Genomic DNA, 19,419 nt, shown 5'->3' with positions numbered 1-19,419 from the left:
TCCTTACAGCATGTTCTTGAAGACTACTTATCTCCGCTTGAAAACATGACTGTGCTCAGACTTCCCTGATCCCCTGGATTCTGTGCCTCTACGTTTCCAATATTCTCCTGACGTTATTAATGATTTTATGCTATTTCTACAGTTTATATGTACAGTGGTACCTCAAGTTACATACACTTCAGGTTACAGACTCCGCTAAACCAGAAATAGTGCTTCAGGTTAAGAACTTTGCTTCAGGATAAGAACAGAAATCGTGCTCCGGTGGCACGGCGGCAGCAGGAGGCCCCATTAGCTGAAGTGGTGCTTCAGGTTAAGAACAGTTTCAGGTTAAGTATGGACCTCCGGAACGAATTAAGTACTTAGCCTGAGGTACCACTGTACACTGCTTAGAGTCTTTCCCTTCTAGTATTAAGCAGACCAAATGTTTTCTCAGACAAGTGAATAAATAGGGATGGGACTATCCTACTCAGGTCCTCACCAGACAGCCTACGGCCTTCCCTAACCTAGCTGAGCCATAAATACTCCCAGGTCACGGCTGCGGGGTTGCCTGTGCCAATGGCCTATTTTAAGCCATGCCTGTCTGGCTGACCATCTCCGTGCAGCTGCCTCCTGCTCACTTCAGGACACTGCAGCATAGACCCCAAAACCATGAATGCTCTGCATGAACCTCAGGCCAATGCCAGCCCCGTCACCCCAAAATCCAGCAGCTCCTTGTGTTAGTTCCTGCTGCTGAAGCCTACAACCCAGTGCTGGCAGTGAGTGACAAAATTAGACCTTACATATAGCTTAACTTTCCCGTTATGCCACTTGAACAAAACAGGCAGTCCCGTTTCAGTTAAAATTACATAGGATTGTCAACAAGGTACAGTTACTGCAAAGGGATCGTTTCGCCATTTAAATCATTGCACTAAAAGGAGGCAGCACAACAAAGAAGACTCCTTATTCATCAAGAAAGGCCACCGCAGAATCCTCCAGGGTGCTGCTAATTCCCATGTTTATTTCCAAACTGCTTGTCTGTTAATTTCCTTACAGTGTGAGTAGTTGATGTGTTAGTCAGCTACAGAAACCTACAGGGCTAGAATCTCTGGCTTCAAGTGCAGGGGCTTGTATCAGCCTGGATAGCTCAGTTGGTAAGAGCATAGTGCTGATAACGCCAAGGTTGCAAGTTCAATCCCTGTATGGGACAACTGCATTGCACAGGGTTGGACTAGATGATCTGTCCCAACTCTATGATTCTATGATATAGATCAACATACAGCTTCCATCCCACCCAACAATCATCTCAGAAGATGAAGCAAGCCTTAGAACTGCCGGGGAACAGATGTAGTTCAGCAGTAGAACATCTACACTGCATGCAGAAAGGCCTCAGATTCAGTCCCCAGCATCTCCAGGAACAAGCTGGAAGAGATCCCTGCCTGAAACTCTGGAGATTTGCTGACAGTTAGTGCTGTAAAGGTAAAGGGACCCCTGAGCATTAGGTCCAGTCGTGGCCAACTCTGGGGTTGCAGCGCTCATCTCGCTTTATTGGCCAAGGGAGCTGGCATACAGCTTCCGGGTCATGTGGCCAGCATGACTAAGCCGCTTATGGCGAACCAGAGCAGCGCACGGAAACGCCGTTTACATACCCGCCGGAGCGGTACCTATTTATCTACTTGCACTTTGACGTGCTTTTGAACTGCTAGATTGGCAGGAGCAGGGACCGAGCAACGGGAGCTCACCCCGTCACGGGGATTCGAACCGCCGACCTTCTGATCGGCAAGTCCTAGGCTCTGTGGTTTAACCCACAGCGCCACCCACGTCCCACAGTTAGTGCTGTAGACGATACTAATCTAGATGGACCAATGGTCTGATTGCTACCTACGTTCCACCAACCCAGCAGGCAGCTGTATAGGAAAGGGCCTCCCCGGTCTAAACCTAGCTGGCCAAACAGTTCCATGTCACAAACATTCTAGTTTCACTGAAAGTGAATTCAGTCCTGGATCTCCTGGCTGCTTTTTAATCAGGGCTAGCCATCTTATTTTGCACATAAGATGGTAAGAACTGATTAAAAAAAAAAAACTTTTATTTCCCAGTCTCATAACCAAAAATCAATATGCTAGTGATGTACAGGGAAGAAGAAAAATAACACATTTAGATGCCTAGGCAACTCAGTGTCTGGGATATCTTTTAAACACAAACTATAAACATATTTGCTCTATGACTTGCATGTATTTTTTGCTGGCTATAGTTACATACCCTCCAACATTTCTTTGATGAACATAGGGACATCCTATATCATAATAATCATCATCATCATCATCATACCCCGTCCATCTGACTGGGTTGCCCCAACCAATCTGGACAGCTTCCAACATGTATAAAAACAAAATAAAACATTAAACATTAAAAAACTTTCCTATACAGATGTCTTCTAAAGGTTGTATGTATAATTACTTATCTCCTTGACTTGGTGATTGTCTAACACCATACCCTCCAATATTTCTTTGACAAAAATAGGGAAGTTGTAAGGAAAAGTGGGACCTTTGGGAATCAAATCAGAAACTGGGACAGCTTCTGTAAATCCGGGATGTCCTGGGGAAATAGGGACACTTGAGAGTGTCTGTAGTTATAGCTCTCTCTACCTTTAGGACGCGGGTGGCGCTGTGGGTTAAACCACAGAGCCTACGGCTTGCCGATCAAAAGGTCAGTGGTTCGAATCCCCACGACAGGGTGAGCTCCCGTTGCTCGGTCCCTGCTCCTGCCAACCTAGAAGTTTGAAAGCACATGGGTGCAAGTAGATAAATCGGTACCACTCCGGCGGGAAGGAAAACGGCGTTTCCAGGTGTTGCTCTGGTTCACCAGAAGCGGCTTCGTCATGCTGGCCACATGACCTGGAAGCTGTATGCCGGCTCCCTCGGCCAATAAAGCGAGAGGAGCGCCGCAACCCCAGAGTCGGCCATGACTGAACCTAATAATCAGGGGTACCTTTACCTTTAGGAAGTGCAAAGGCTCTCACCCCACCCCACCCATCCTTTATAACATATTTTGCTCAAACGCTTTAAAGCAGGCATAGGCAAACTCGGCCCTCCAGATGTTTTGGGACTACAACTCCCATATCCCTAGCTAACAGGACCAGTGGTCAGGAATGATGGGAGTTGAAATCCTAAAACATCTGGAGGGCCGAGTTTGCCTATGCCTGCTTTAAAGGCCCCCCCAAAAGAGCAATTACTGCCATACTAATTATTTAGTGGTAGAAAATAAAAGACTAATAGGCCGTTCCACAAATATTTGAATCAGGCTATCTGAGTCTGGTCTTTGAGATGTCAGGGTGGGCATGCTAGTTTGAATGCCAGTGAGTCAGCTCAACTGACTTCTGAAGCAGCTTGGAAAGGGTCCATTCTGCAAATCTGTTGTCCACTTGAAATCACTGAGACGGCCCTAAGATACCGTATTTTTTGCTCTATAAGACTCACTTTTTCCCTCCTAAAAAGTAAGGGGAAATGTCTGTGCGTCTTATGGAGCGAATGCAGGCTGCGCAGCTATCCCAGAAGCCAGAACAGCAAGAGGGATTGCTGCTTTCACTGCGCAGCAATCCCTCTTGCTGTTCTGGCTTATGAGATTCAGAATATTTTTTTTTCTTGTTTTCCTCCTCCAAAAACTAGGTGTGCCTTATGGTCTGGTGCGTCTTACAGAGCAAAAAATACAACAAAGGAGATCACCAGCAATCCCATGTCTCTGACCGAGCTCTATGAGCTTGCAATAAACTGCAGGCCCAGATGGAGAAGCACATCTACACACCAAAGTGCCATTCAATGGTGCCCAAATGAGCATCCAGAAGTATCTGCACAGCAGCTGCACTAGCAAAAGCTTGTTTCCGCACAGGCTCTTCTTCTCTACAGAATCTAAGTGGGTGGATTGTCCACTTGAATAAAGCACTACCTACAGCAACACAGTGCTTTCCTTAACTTTGCAGTCCAGTCCAATGGCTGTTTGGAACAAACAGACATTGGACTAGACTGCAAAGCTCAGGAAAGTGCTACAGTGGGTGAGTGACAACACCATTATTAAAATTAAGTTTGCATGCTTATACTTGGGGTAAATCACATTGAGCTTGGTGGGGCCAAAAGTGATTTGTCCCAATTACTGTATTTTTCGCTCTATAGGATGCACTTTCTCCCCTCCAAAAATTAAGGGGAAATGTGTGTGCATCCTATGGAGCAAATGCAGGCTCCTTGGCTTCAGCCATAGCAACGTGAAGCCTCCGAAGCACAGAGGGAGCACTCCCTCCATGCTCTGGAGGCTTCAGGTTCCTTTTGCTGAAGCCAGGAGAGCAAGACTCTCCTGGCTTCAGGAGCGAGGGAGAGCTACGCAACGCCCCTTCAGCGAAGCGGGAGGAGAAATGGAAGGGGCTCCATTTCTCCTCCCGCTTCGCTGAAGGGGCGCTGAGCAGAGAGGGGAAGAATTTTTTTTTCTTGCTCTCCCCCTCTAAAACAAGGTGCGTGCGTCCTATGGAGCGAAAAACACGGTAAGTGTGTACAGAACTGAAACTATGAAGAGTTGTTGTTATTGTTTACAATTTGTATTTTGGATAATGGTATTGTTACCCCACCCATCCCAAACCTTAGGTTAGTAGGGCATTTAAAAATAAAAACAGCAACAACAATGAACAAGCCCACAGTAACACAAATGACTTTAACAACTATATGAACAACATATGCTCCAAAAGCTCTATGTTTGGATTGGAGACTCCAACACGCCCTTTTCCCTAAAGTCCTTGCATAGTTTTCTCATAGCTCACATATCACCAGTTCACCAAAGAAGCCCCCAGCACAAACTTATCAGGCTGAACTTTCAAAGCTCGTCCTTCTGGGCCAACGCAAACTGCTCCTAGAAAAACCTCTGCTTTTATAGCCAGCGCAGGAAACTGCATATTTCTTTACCCCCAACTTGCCAAGAAAAAGGGGTGGGGGTGGAGAAGATGAGGAGGGTAAAATAAAAGAAGCAATTCCAGGCACAAAAGAAATAAAGAAATCTATGGCAAGCAGAAGGGACCTGGGCTGTCGCTGCATTGTTGCTCTCCTTTGACAACAATAAGAAAGGAAGGAAAAGAGATCAGATAAAATATAAATGCAAGGCGGTTGAGCTGAGGAATGTCGATCCCTCGGGAAGGGAACGGCACTCGCAAGATTAAAGAAAATGATATCAAATAGGATGTGCTGCAATATCGGCTTTTGTGGCCATTGTGTCAGTGTTTACAAACGCGTTGATCTCAAGGAACAGGGGGTTTCATTGTTCATCCCGAACTCATGTCACGCAGGGCAATGCGATTCCAATGAAAGTTTGCCAGAGGACAAAACAGTGTCAGTTACACAAGGGAAGCGCAGGAACAAATCTATGCAGTAGCGGCGGAGGAGAGGCAGCTAGCCGGCCATATGGATTCAATTCGAGCCGTTCCATTCCAGGGAAGGAACTCTGTACAACAGGAACCAACACAATGACGCCAGGCCTATACTCCACAAACCACATAAGACAGATCACACTCACACTATCTGTCTCTCTCTCTCTCTCTCTCTCTCTCTCTCTCTCTCTCTCTCTCACACACACACACACACCAGTTTTTCTCCTCTGTATGCTTTTACTTGGACAAGCCGCTGAAATCAGTGGGATTTAACTTGGGATCCCACTGTTCTTCCACATAGTACTTTCATCAATTGCATTAATTATAGGCAATGGGAGGAGGAGGGGTCTCTTAATAAAAGCCATAAGCCCCACTGCCTGATTCTTTAGCCAAATCCCATAACACCCTCCCCAAAAGCATTGTAAACCCAGTAGCTATTGGGGTGGGGCACTGAATAGAAAGTCCTGCTGCTTGTCAATGAGCTTTCTTCCAACCACAGTCCAGAATACACTTAAACCATGGAACCACAGTACTGCAGAATTGGAAGGGACCCTGAGGGTCATCTAGTCCAACCCCCTGCACTGCAGGAATCGCCCAACGTAAGGCTCAAACCCACAACCCTGAGATTAAAAGTCTCATGCTGAGCTATCCTTATCTGGGAGCAATCCTTTGGTTTATTTGGGATTTTATGCTGCCAGAGTATATGTTTACATAAGAAACATATACTCTGGCAACATATAATCCCCCCAAAAAACCTATGATTGCTCTCAAATAAATTGTGAGAGCGCAAGTTAGGCTAAGGGCTCCAGAGCCAGTGTCAAGATGCAGCGTCCTGGGCAGCTCGGAGGGCCCCAGCAGGACGCCTTTGCTCCCAGCTGGGCAGCTGGATGTGGGGAGCTGCCATTTTAATTTCCCACATTGCCCATGACTGATGCTGCATCAGGAGCATTGTGGGAAAATCAAAAGCAGCAGCCCAAATTGCCATGGCTGCCCACCCCTGCCAGGGAAGCACTCCAGGTGAGGAGGAAGCTAATGACACATGAGGCGTTCCACCAGAGGGCACTATGCCAAGAGCTCCCTGAAACCTGGAGCCAGTTCTGCAGAATCCCATTGCAGCCAGCACATCTCAAAAGCACTGATGGCTCAATCCGAAGGTTTATTTGGAAATAAGACCCTTCGGATTGCACTGGAACAACAGGTGATGGGGCTGATAGAGGTGCTACTCTCCCTGCACGCAGGCTGTAGAAAAGCCCTTCCCTAAGGAACAACGCTGTATGCAGGGAATGCAATGTTTTTAAAGCTCCTTCCCAGTGCATGGAGCATTTATCCGGCTGCGGCGCAGCATATTTCTGCCGGTGGTAGCACAGAATGTGCAGTAAGGAGTTCTTGCAAGTTAGAATAATAAACCCTCACAATCTCTATAATGCAGTGGGGCTGGGAGTAAGACACTGATTTGTCATATGTTAAGCTGCTGGGCTGAGCAGATCTAACTCATTCTCCCTTACCCACACACAACTTCATGTTGGGGGAAGGTAACTTGCCTCTCCTAATCTCCTCCCCACACACTGGATTCTCAGTCCTCAAGAAGAGAAAGAGCTGTCACATTTAGTTTTGCAGATTCCCCCACAGTCCGCAAAATTAATATTTGGGGGTGGGGGAGTGAGCAACGATGACCCTCCAACTAAAATTCAGCCTTATCAGAAACGCAAGTATTGCAACTTGTATGGCTTTTGACAAGACTGCACTTTATTCATCAGGGTGCCCAAGCATCCGAAACACAGCTGCAAGCTATGCAAACTTGCTGAACTCAGTGATGCTTACTTCCCAAGTTGACATTCAGAGGCTCAGGGTACATAGACCCACCTTCGCAAAACTGAGGATGGTTCCTGAAAAAAATTAAGAGGACCAATAGGAATCTTTCAGACTATTTTAAGACACCAGTCATCCCAGGAGAAAGAGCAGAACAGCCCAAGTCCTTGCTGTGTCAATGTTTGCTTTCCTCCTCGCCAATCAGGCATTTCTCCCGACATTCCCAGGGCCTTCCATCTCTCTGAGCATCTTGGCAGCATTAAGAACAGTGAGTGACTGATTCTGGTTGCCAAGAGAATAAAACTGGACCAGTACAGCCGCTTCCCTGACAATTTATGGCTTGCATATGGTCATTTGGAATTTGTCGTTAGTGTGTGGCCAAAGTTTTTACAGAGTTGAAAACACACACACACAGAGAGAGAGAGAGATTCCAAGCCTGGGACCTCTGCCCATGGGACAGAGGGTCATGGATGAATGATAATCCAGCTTCTACCTAGGGTTTTAATAGGTCATAAGATTTTATGGTAACTATATTCGTAATGTATTTTTGTCGGTGTTTGTCCTTTGATGCTATGGCCTGTCGGCTACGCAAATAAAGTCTATTCATTCATTCCAAGCCGGTTAGCAACCATCAGAAAGAAAAGGAAAAACAGGAGTGGGGAACGGGGTGAGTTTTTTTGGGGAGGTAGGAATACTCATTGCAACATATTGGTTATGTAGCAGGATAGGATGCAGGCTTCCTCAGAAACAAGTCCCACCAAGCTGAATCAAACTTACTTCTTAGTAAGCACGCTTAGGATCTCAGCCTTACCATACATGCATGCAAAAGTATGTCTTATAGACCAATCTTTTCAAATACTCTTGGTGGAAGCAAGTCCCATTTTATTCAACAGGATAAACTTCCAAGTGAGAGTGGGACTGCAGCCTCCCTATAGGAAATTACAGTGTGATCCTATGCACTTTGCTCAGAAGTAAATTCCACTAAGTCCAAGGGTGCTTAGGACTGCAGCCTAAGCCCCATCAAACTCAGTGGAGCTTACTTCTGAGTAAATGTATCCAGGGCGTGGGGTTCCTGGAGGACTGTTATCTTTTCTCTATTTTAAACACCACTCGCCTACCCCTATGACTATTGCTTATGTCATCTTTTTTTTAAAAAAAAAGACGAGAGCCATTTCCAATAGTAAACATATCTGACATTTAAACACACACACACATTTATATCCTCTACTGATCTTGCAAAACAAGGAGGCAGAAAGAGTGATGGGGAAGGAGCTGACTCAAGTCTTCGAAGCTTGCATTAAATCATCTCTTTCGCACCCAGTAATTGTTCAACGTGCCAAAGACTCTCCACCGCAGCCCCCCAAAACACGAACACACCCGGCTATGTTCAGTCAATGCCACAATTAGGTGCTTCAACCGTCCCAGACACTCACACCCCAACATCTGGAAAGGGGAAGAAAGAGGAGAGGCAGGCAGAAACACTGTCTGATAAGCATTCAGCAAGCAAGCCCGTCTCTGTAGGGATTCCGCACATGTAACCTTCCCTTTCCCAAAAAGAAAAAAAAAAGACAGGAGGAGGAGGATGGGGAAACACCGGGTTTGCAGACAACTCCAAGGGTTTGTTGCTGGGGCTCATCAATAATCTTCGGAGTTAGGAGGCGGCTCATTATCATTATCACTTTGCTTTGGGCGATGTTGCATCCAAACAGCAGGGAGGGGAGAGAAACCAGGAGACAAAGCGTGTTTCCACCCCCCAACCCTTCCCCACGCCGCCGCCAATGCATACATCCACAACACGTTCCGGATTTTAGACAGACTAGCAAGCTGATAGATATGAAGAAGGGGAAATAATGCTTTAAATAAAATAAAAAAAGCATGGCGCAACTCACCTGGTTTGGGACGGCTGCTCCCTGCCCTTTACAAAGAACATAAGCCAAGAGGCCAGGTTGGAAACCAAGTCACTTAATTAGACATGAGCGGGGCAAAGCTTGCGAAGCAGTTCCCTTGGGATGCAAACTGTAGAAGGTCGTGTGTGTGCGCCGCTTCCTCCCCAACCAACCAAGCCACCCACTCCCGCCCCCTTTTGCTTGGGATTCAGTCACTGGTGCTGCTGCTGCTCTGGTTGCTGGAAGCAGCAACAGCAGGGGGAGGGAGGAGGAGGCTGCACACCGATCTGGGTCTGGCACAATGAATTGCAGCGCAGAAGGACCGCCCCGCCCTTCAGCCGCTTTGCAATTACATCATCCTTCTGTGGCTCGGCAGGGGGCGGAGGCGGAGGGTGGGCGGGGAAAAAGGAAAGACAGAGCCTTCCCATTGGCCCCTCCGGGCAGGCGTCCCTTGGGTCCCTGGGAAACGTAGTCCCGGGGCGCGGTTCCGCCCCGGGCTACTACAGGCGCGTCTGGTCGTTCGCGGCACTACAACTCCCGTGAAGCCCCGCGCGGCGTGGCCTCAGAAAGGAGCTGAGGGAGAAGAGGGAGGTCCTTAAGGCTTCGGGAGCCGAGCCCGCTCGCTCCCTTAGAGCGGCCATATTGGCGGCGGTGATGACGGCGGCGGCGGCGGCAGTGCGGTTCTCGACGGGCGCCCTGCGGAGAGGAGGAGCGGCCCTGAGGAAGCCGGGTTTAAAGTGGCGGTGCGGTGGGAGAGGAGGGGGGGTGGGCGAGCGAGTGGGGGGTGGGTGGAATAAAGCGAACCGGAGCGGTTGAGGAGAGCTTTTTCAACCTGAGGTGGGGGGGGGGGAGAAGCGACGGTGGGCGCGAGGAGGTCAAAAGTCCTCGGTTGCGTTTGGCGATTCTTTGCCATCTCTCCCCTCCCCTTCGTGATAAGTGACGGGCGGGGGCGCGCGCTGGGGGCGGGGGCGGCGTGTTGCCGTGGGAACCCCCGACGGGAGCGCGGCTGCGCCTTCCCCGCCCCTTCATAGGTGTCCCCAGACCGCAGCGTCCCGCGCTTTGCCGCGGGTGGCGCAGAGGTTAGAGCGCTCGTTTCGCGCGTCCCCGGGAGCCCCGAGTTCGGTTCCCGGGCGCCTCTCTCGGGCCGGGTTCCCCTAATGGCAGTGTGAACACCGAAACAATCGGTTGCTGCGGCGCCAGTGCAGAGCGCAAGCCCTGAGCCAGGATTAGTGGCGCCTGCTACTTAACCTGGGCATGGATAGGAAGCTGCCCCAGACACTTGCTTAGGGCCATCTAGCTCAGTGTTGTCTGCACTGGCTGGCAGCGGGCCAGGACTGAGCTTCCAGCCCTTGAATTTAATGGGATTTTACTGTTGAGTTGAGTGGCTTTGTTTGGGGTGGGTGGATTACAGTTTCACTGAGTTTAGGGAATGACCAGGTTTTTATTTCTCTCCCTCTCCCCCAATGCAGCCTACAATCCCTCCTGCTTGCAAAACCATCACACTGCCTGGCAATCCTGCTTTTCGTAAAACTAGGAGAGCTGATCCTAGTGGCGTGTAGTACTGAGAATCTGTCCAGCTTGCGGCTGTAATATTACAGCGAAGTGGTAGAGCACTTACTTGTGTGTAGGGAGTCCCCAGGATGAATCCCCGGGGGATCTGCTGCCAGTCAGTGTAGACAGTTCTGAGCTGGAAGGACCAATATTGCAGTTCAGGGTGAGGCAGCTTCCTAATCTAGACAAATTCCCCAATAAAATTGATGAAAGACAGCAGAGTTATAATAGGTTTAACTTTGGGAATTTCACACACACACACCCCCCCAAAAAAATTCCTGCTACAGATGTCCCTTGTTTCCAAGCACTTTGTGGTCTACTCAAGATATACCTTAACAGTGCAACTCTGTACATCTTTACTCAAAAGGTCCCACTGAGTTCAGTGGGGCTTACTTGCAGGTAAGTGGATATAGGACAGCAGCTTTAAAAATAATTTTCTCCTTCTTGACAAAATCTCTGGGATCTTATTTGAAAGGTGAGGTAGAAATCCCTGTAACAAATAAATCATACCTATGATAGTTTAGATTGTGTTGGAATTTCAGAGCAATATTATGGAGCTCCATTGTGCTAGTTTGCATAGTCCTAAAATGGTGAGGTTTCAACGTTCCTGTTTTAATCTGCTACATATACTATTATCCTGCCTGTTTGTTTGTTCTACAACAAACATTCCAGGTGGCTGAAAAGTTTATTTACAAAGTGTTATAAAAGCCTAGTGAAAACAGATATCACAACAGGGCAGTAGCTGAAAGTATAAGGACAAATTAATGATAAGGGTCATCCTCGTTTTGCGTTCAGCAGAATCACATCTTTAACCATCAAGCCCCGAAGATATTCTTGCGTTGCAGGAAATAGATGACTCTTGGTCTCCCAAGTCTACGATTCTATGATATTGGTCTCATTCTGTGGGAATTGTTGGCTAAAAATGGAGCATCATTGACGGATGTCAAAGAGCTCAGTGTGTGGATGTTACACTAGTTCCCCCCTTTTTTTATGAATACTTCTTCCAGTGCAGGAATGGGGAACGTTTGGCCCTGCAGATCTTGCTGGGCTTCAGTTCCCATCATTCCTCACCAATAGCCATGCTACCTAGGGCGGGTGGGTGTTTGTCTAGACCAGAAGGACTGGGCTGTAGAACAGAAGATAAATAAACGGACAGGGGCCTCTTCAGAAGCATTTACCTGCTGTGTTCTCTTACCAGTTTTGGTGTTAACCACGTTCTGTGTATCCTTCAGAGAGTTTGAGTCCATTAGCTTTCCTATCGCTGCTGTGGAACTACAAAATGCTACATTTAGGCCACTGCTTTGCTTTGCAGAACTACAATTCCCAGAGTTCCCTGGAAAAAAGGATTGCTTAAACTCACTCTTCATATATAGCATTGTGAAATATAAGTGTGTGTGTGTGTGTGTTTGAAAAATCAGCTTTGCCCAAACATGTATATTTTAGAGAAGGGAAAAACTCACTGCTTGACCACTTTTTAATTCCTTTTATATTCCTAAAGCATTCTGCATTATCTTAAGAAAGGGCCTCTATAAAGAGCAGGCAGGGGGCTATTTTATCTCTGATCTTAGTGCTAAGCACCACAGTGCTGAGATCAGAAAGTTTGCATTTTACTTTTCACAGATATAGCCCTCCAAAGTGCTGGGCAGTGAGGAGGGGGCTGGAAATGCTGGTTGTGTGTGCATCAGCACCTGTCTTTTGTGTGTGACAGTTTATGTAAGAGTGTGTCTAGTGTTTGTCCTGTGTGTGTGTCCATGCATGTGTACACTGACCACTTTCACCACTGGCATGTGGCCTTCAGAAAAGTGGTTGGCCGTCAGTGTGGCCCTCGGACCAGAAAAGACTAGCTGTTCCTTGTTCACACCAAGCAGTCTCACCTGAACGTACATTTGGGGTTTGAGATTATGTTAATACACAGGCTGAGCCAGTAAATGGGGCCAGGGGGAAGGCTTGTGATCTGGTCACATAAACATTTGTTACGGTCATTCTAAACCAGGGGTTGCCTTCCTTTTGGACCAGTGAGCCCATTTATAATGATGGAGGCCACCAGTCACAAAATAGCTGCTATTGCAATTGGGGGGGGTGATGGTGGAGGATAACCTGAAATGGTTGCCACAGGGAGTGTGGCGACATGCAAAATTAGAGACACAGCCACCCACCACAATTTTATGCTTTCCATGGGAAGTCTTACCTGTCCTGATTGTGGGGATACACAGCCATGGGTGTAGCCAGGGGGGGGGACTCCCCCCCCCGCCCGCCCGGCCGGATCAAGTAAAACAAAAGGAATACTTAAATAACTGACCAATCACCACAGTACTGCCCCCCCGCAACAAGAATCCTGGCTACGTCCATGCAAACAGCACTGATTTTAAACATACGGTACACTGATCCTGCTGCCGAACATTTTGCTCCATAACATTATTTCTAGGAGGCCTGGAGACTCATCTAAAAAGAAGAACGAAAGCATGAAGTCTGGGGCATGTGCCCAGGTGAAAGCCTTTGCTTGGTGCGCACAGGTGCCACGTTGGAAACCCTAGTTCTAAACTTAAAAGCAGAAATGCAGCCCAGTCTTACGTGTGTTTACTCAGAAGCAGTGCTTTTTTTCTTAAAAAAATGTTTAGGGGTACTCTCATTTTCCTACTCATATTAAACTATTTCCCCTCAATGAGGCCAAACTTAGATTCACAAAATGTTTAGGGGTATGCGTACCCTCAGCAAAAAGCACTTCTCAGAAGTAATCCCTGCTGTGTCGCAAGGCACTTTACTCCTAAATCGATGTTCTTGGGGTTTCAGCCTTATGCTGAAAGCTCCCTTAGACAGTGAGGCTTACTTCTGAGTAAACATGTAGTAGTGAACTGGGTTGGTGCACTGAGCTTAAGCCCACCAAAATTACTAGTCAGCCTATCTAGGAATATTTAGCTGCAACACATTGGCAGACACTGTTGGGGGACAGAGTGGAGTGCTTCGACTTGCAAAAGTTTCTTTCCAGGTGAGTGGCTTGGGGAGGACATAAAGCAGGGGTCCCCAAACTAAGGCCCACGGGCCGGATAAGGCCCAAGGGACTCGTTTATCCGGCCTGCGGCAACTCCCACTGCTACCGCCCGCTCTTACCTGTGCTACGCGGCTGTCCACTTCCGGGTCGGAGGAGGACCAAAAATAGCTTGTGAGCATGCACAAGTGTTATTTGTGCATGCGCAAGCATTATTTCCAGTGCGCATCCGGGTCGGACGAGGCCCATGCACATGGGCACAAGCTATTTCCGGTGCTCCTCCAACCCTGAAGTGCGCCGGAAATAGCATGTGCACACGCATATGGGCACACACTCCTCCTGCCCGCCGCGTGATCGGCGCTGGAGACACCAGCCCGAGGTGTGGCAAGTTTGCTGACCCCTGACATAAAGCAATGATGGGAAACCTGTGACCTACCAGGTGTTGCTGGACTCTAGCTCCGATCATCCCCAGCCAGAGTGGACCATAGGGATGATGGCTGGTAGTAGGCCACAGTCTCCCCATCCCTTGTAAAGTAAGCAACTAATGAGAAATGCAAGGTGCTTAATGTTCAGTTCTGCATTCTCTTTCAGGAGCTGCCAGCGCAGAGAATGTGACTTCTACGCCGCCTCTTCGTCTCTAAATGGGGTCATACTAGAGATTTCTGTGATCTGGGCTTTATCTGCTGTTTCTGGGCAATGCCTTGGAAAGACGAGGGCGTGCTGCTTATCCCATGACCCAGCAAGAATTGAAGCAACAGTGCATTCATTTTATCATGGCTAGTTGGGAGGGGAGGGTGGAGGTAATTTATTCAAAGTTCTTCCTTCTGCAAACACTTCACTCAAACCTTATTCGTTCCTCCTCAATCCCTTTCCCTTCACAGCAGGTAGATCTGTACCACCTGAAGAAAATGTTTATTGAGGGCTTTAAAATCTGAGTAGGCTCAGGATGTTCTCTTCTGGGTGTCAGAACATCCTGTTTTTAAGACTTGTCAAATTGAATCTCCTCCACAGCAACAAATCCATTCATAGGTAAAGGCAGTAAGTATTTTGAAAAGCCCTGCCAGGATCTTGTTTCTGTAAAGCAGCATCTGACAAAGGTTTCACTGAACTTTGACCAAAATGTTATTACAGACAAATTAGGTGCTTTTTGCTGCCTTCTATAGAGTCAAACCTTGATCTATGTATTGTTTACTCTGGCTGCCAGTTGTTCTCCAGGGTCTCGGGTTAAGAGGTATTTACAAACCCTTCAGTGTGAGATCTTTGAAATGTGGATGCCAGAGATGAACCCAGAACCCTCGGGCATGCAAAGCATGTCCTGTACAACCAAGTTACTGACATGTTCTGACATTTTTGGGATGGTGCTATTGTTATAAATAGTCCCATCGGTCTGCTGCAGAGGGATGCACTATACAGGAGGCTTCGCAAAAAATAACAGCCGGGTGCTTACCCCCCAAAGAGTTTGCAAAGTAAATTTCAGCTGTGGGTGGGTTTGGAGGAAAGGCAAAAAATCTAAAGAGGGGAAGGATTGTGCTAGGAATCAGCAACTGAAGACTGCACCAATTTGAGCCCACAGTAAGTTGCAGGCCATGAGTTCAGGTGTGTCTACACAGAATAGGGGCATCAGCTTGGAGAGATGGCCTTCCAACCTCAATTACTAAAGCTCTGACTTGGACAGGAGCATGTGAACTGCTGATCCAATTGCACAGCAATTGTCTGTGACCTATAGACGGGACTTTTAAGATTTCGTCTACAAGAGGAGACAGCAGGAACCAGGTAAAAATGAGTCTGGTTGCACTTTGGTCTCTCAATACTGTGCAAAGCACCTACATAGTATGTGGATCAGCAAGATTATATAAACTCAAGAGGGGTTGACATACTGGAGATTGAAATTTTTTTGCACGCTTCATATTTTCAACTCATTCTCAACTTGGAATCGCTTAAGCCCAGGTGTAGTTAAGAGCTGCAGCCTCATGCGGTGATCATAACAAGCTTATGTATAATAATAATAATAATTTATTATTTGTACCCTGCCCATCTGGCTGGGTTTCCCCAGCCACTCTGGGCGGCTTCCATAGAAACCAAAAATACACTAAAATATCACACATTAAAAACTTCCCTGAACAGGGCTGCCTTAGAAGTAAATCCAGTTGGTTGCACAGTGGGACTTGGTTCCTGCTCCTAAAGATAATGCAGGTGGTCTGTTTAGCAGGTACAAGGAAGTGGCCAGTTGCTATTTTCTTGGATCTATTTTATTAGACAATTCAAATGGCTTTTGTGGCCAGATCTTATAAACAGCCTAGTCAAATGACCTTGATTTCTTTTCTTAAGCTATGTTTACACATACCTTTAACTGTTTTATCCCTTGGAACCAAATATGTGTTGAATTTAATTTCCAGGTGGGCCTTCTTTCAGTCTCTCCTTCAGGTTTCCAAAGCAATACTTTTGCTTAGCATTATCCATGCCACTGATGCTGCTTTTTTTTTAGAATGGAGCAAATCAGTGCTGCTGCTGACCTATCCGCTTACAAGGGTTTGACACTGCTGGAGAGAGAGGCTTCATTGCATCCATTATGCACAGCAGGAGTGAAGAGGCTTTGTCCCTGCAGACTTTACTCATCTACAGTTGCCAGCATCCCTGCTGATGGACCATGCTGGCTTGGTCTGATGGGAGTTGGCTTCTCTCTGAAGTCTCAGGGGCAATAAGTTCCCCTTCCTTGACACACAAGATAGATTTTAACCTGGTGGCTAATTTAATGATCAACAATTATACTAGAAAGGTTTGATTTTAATGTGCAGAAAACATGGATAACTATCAAGTAATGATGCTTTCTTTCCACAGTTTTCCATATGCTGAATGCCCCTTACCACAGATCTCTACAAAAAAATTTTTTTCCTTCCAGTAGCACCTTAAAGACCAACTAAGTTAGTTCTTGGTATGAGCTTTCGTGTGCATGCACACTTCTTCAGATACACTGAAACAGAAGTTGCCAGATCCTTCTATGTAGTGAGAAGGTGGGGAGGGGTATTACTCAGAAGGGTGGTGGGAATGGGTGATTGGCAGATAGCTGTGATGAGCCTGTTGACGACTCTCTAGAAAGCCTGATGCCATCCTCGTGCCATAGAAGCAGATATAGTAGTAACCTTTTCTTGAGAAAATCTGGAATGTCCTTCAAAGGCTCATAGCTGATTTCAGTGCATGGCAGTCTCCCCTAACCTGGTGCCTTCTGACTTGTTTAGAAGTCTCTCATTCCAGTCGGCCTTTACAAGCATGGACAGTGTTCAGAGAACGATGGGAGTTTTGGCCCAACAAAATGGGGATAAGCCACAGATTGGCTTTTAAAAGCATGTCACGCTCTAGCAGAGGAGGGAGTCTGGTTTTGGTAAGATGGTCATGCAGGGCTGACCCACCCATGGGGCAAGTTAAAGGCAGCCGCCTCGGGCAGCAGGGTCCGCAGGGTTAGCAGATCTGACCTGCAAGGAAGGCTGGGAATGTGGCCTCTACAGTGGCCTTGTACTTGATGTAGATCTTCACTCGCCCCTTCCCTGGTGGGTGGGCATTGGGTGTTTTGCCTCAGGTGCCAAAATGCCTGTGTTTGTGGACCATCAAATCAAGATGTTAATGTTTTCTTCCCGACCCAAGGCTGGCAGATGTGTTGGAATGACTGAGCCAATGGTAGGCGGAGAGACTGTCATCACAGGTGTGAGTGCAAAGTCAAGTAGCTAAACATTGCTAACCCCATTTTTATCCCAAGTGGCTCTTCCCTCACAACCCAAGCTTCCCCAGGGAACTTCCTGGCTTAGCAGGGGATTTGAACTCTGGTCTCCGAGGTCTTAGTCCAACATTCTAACCACGGCTCCACATTGCCAGTCTTGCAAGAGAATGAAGAAGCCTAGGAGGAGATGGCAGGAACAAGTGACCCATACCGTTAGATATTGCATAGAAAACCAACACGAATGGGCAGTTTCCAGAACGTTAGCCCTGTTGGCCTCTTGCAGCAAAAAACATAATCCTGTGGCACCTTGGAAGAGTTGACGGCAGGTGTTGCTGCCACCCCATCGCTGTGCCTCTTACCTGGGCTGCTCAGTGGCAGCAGTTTCCAGTGAAATCTCATGGAATTCATGCTCTCCATGAGATCTCACGAGATTTGGGCAAGGTCTTGCTGGAAACGGCTGCCAGCAGAAAGAAGGTAGGTGCCCTCTTTTGGACTTCCACCACTTGAGGTGAGTACCTCACCCTGCCTCATCAGTGGGCAGGGCCCGGTTAACAGGCTTGGTGAGCCAGCCTTCGCTGCTCCAGCATGTAGGAATGCTTTTCTTCTCCACCCTCAAAGCCATGTTCTAAATACAGTGGTACCTTGGGTTAAGTACTTAGTTCGTTCCGGAGGTCCATTCTTAACCTGAAACTGTTCTTAACCTGATGCACCACTAGCTAATGGGGCCTCCCGCTGCTGCCTGATACCTGTTCTCATCCTGAAGCAAAGTTCTTAACCTGAAGCACTATTTCTGGGTTAGTGGAGTCTGTAACCTGAAGCATATGTACCACTGTATGTTTGTACAAGAGAAGATTGCCTGCACCCCAAGGCTGCTGCAGGAGGATTATGAGTAGGATCTGCAAAAGGGTTGAGCGTTCCTCTTCCTGCTCCTTTGCCCCATTTTTGTGCAAAAATTAAATGGGCCGTTGAATGCTTGTGTAATACTGTAGTCATATACATTTGGATTGGGCCATGCATGGACAGATGCTAGGTGTCACCATCCAACCAAGAAGGGGTCCTTGGTTCTGGTGTTTATGGAGTGAGGGAGGTTCAGTGATCACAAGCAAGTTGAGAACAGCATTTAACTGGAATTCCCTGTAGAAAGCTTGCGTGCCTAAGGATCCTCCCAGCACTCCTACAGATGCAATGGTGACCCGCATTTACTGGCTTAACAACATTCCAATGTGAAATATTTCACACCTGCGTGCACCTTAACAGCAGATTGTGCTATTTTGTGTTAAACCAGTGTTGTCAGCTCTCCTGAGCCTTGGACAAAGGAAAACAAAATCTCTGCCAGCCCCCTGATCCTTTTAAAGCTGGCAGTGGTCCTGGGCCTTCCTGTGTGCATATCAGATGCTTTGGCACCAAGTTGGGGTCCCTTTTATATTCCAGGTGTATATAGGTAAATATATCCTAGAGGTGGGGTTAGGGCCTGTTTCCCTGTGGGGCTTTGTGTTTTAAGAGCTGCACTTGCATCCATTCAAAAGGAGCGCCATCTGTTTCACAATTTTGTTTCTCCGCAGGCAAAAATCTTGCCTGCCTGTTCCCTTTCCTTAGGGTCATTTGCTGTTGAAAGACAAAACCTTCCGAGGAAACTGGGATGGGTGAAAACTGAATAAGGGTGTGTCACAGCGTTTTGTGTCGGTTGATGGGAGCAGGCAAAGCGTTAATCAGGAAAACGTGACCCAATTATCTATACAGCTAAGATGCATTTGCTTCTGTGTCGAATTGAAACGGCATTTCTTAATACATTTTTAAGTGACTCACACAGGCATTAACAACTTGAACAGGAAATTAGAAATCCATGACTCAGCTGGGAAGAGAGCTCTTTTCTCTTATAACAAGCCTGTGTAACCAACTCTTTTCTCCATAGGCTGCTAGAACTACACTCATGCTAATCTTTTGTCTTTTCAGCCTAAAAGGCCACAGTCAGTCGGTGCTTTGATGGAGGCCCAGGAACCGCTTCTTGCAATGCAAATGGCAAAACAGGACTGGGAAGTCAAGATAAACCTAAATCGGCTGACTTGCTTTTCAGAGCTGCCACCACTGCAGGCCTGAG

The 19,419-nt window shown here is 47.3% G+C and overlaps 1 protein-coding gene across 2 annotated transcripts in view; it reads right to left on the bottom strand.

Moving 5' to 3' along the window:
* RAB30 (RAB30, member RAS oncogene family) overlaps positions 1-9,906 on the bottom strand; it is a 44,295-nt gene extending 34,389 nt beyond the window's left edge. Inside the window, exon 1 of one of the 2 annotated variants that reach the window (XM_083610209.1) lies at positions 9,076-9,906. The gene's annotated coding sequence lies outside the window, so the exon portion shown is untranslated. The remainder of the gene's footprint in view (positions 1-9,075) is intronic. The other variant, XM_083610210.1, reaches the window with a different exon arrangement.
* Positions 9,907-19,419: the final 9,513 nt, after the last annotated feature.

This window comes from Podarcis filfolensis (genome assembly GCF_964270895.1).
Source record: "Podarcis filfolensis genome assembly, chromosome: 4".
NCBI lineage: Eukaryota > Metazoa > Chordata > Lepidosauria > Squamata > Lacertidae > Podarcis > Podarcis filfolensis.
This window is presented reverse-complemented; position numbering and strand designations above follow the sequence as displayed.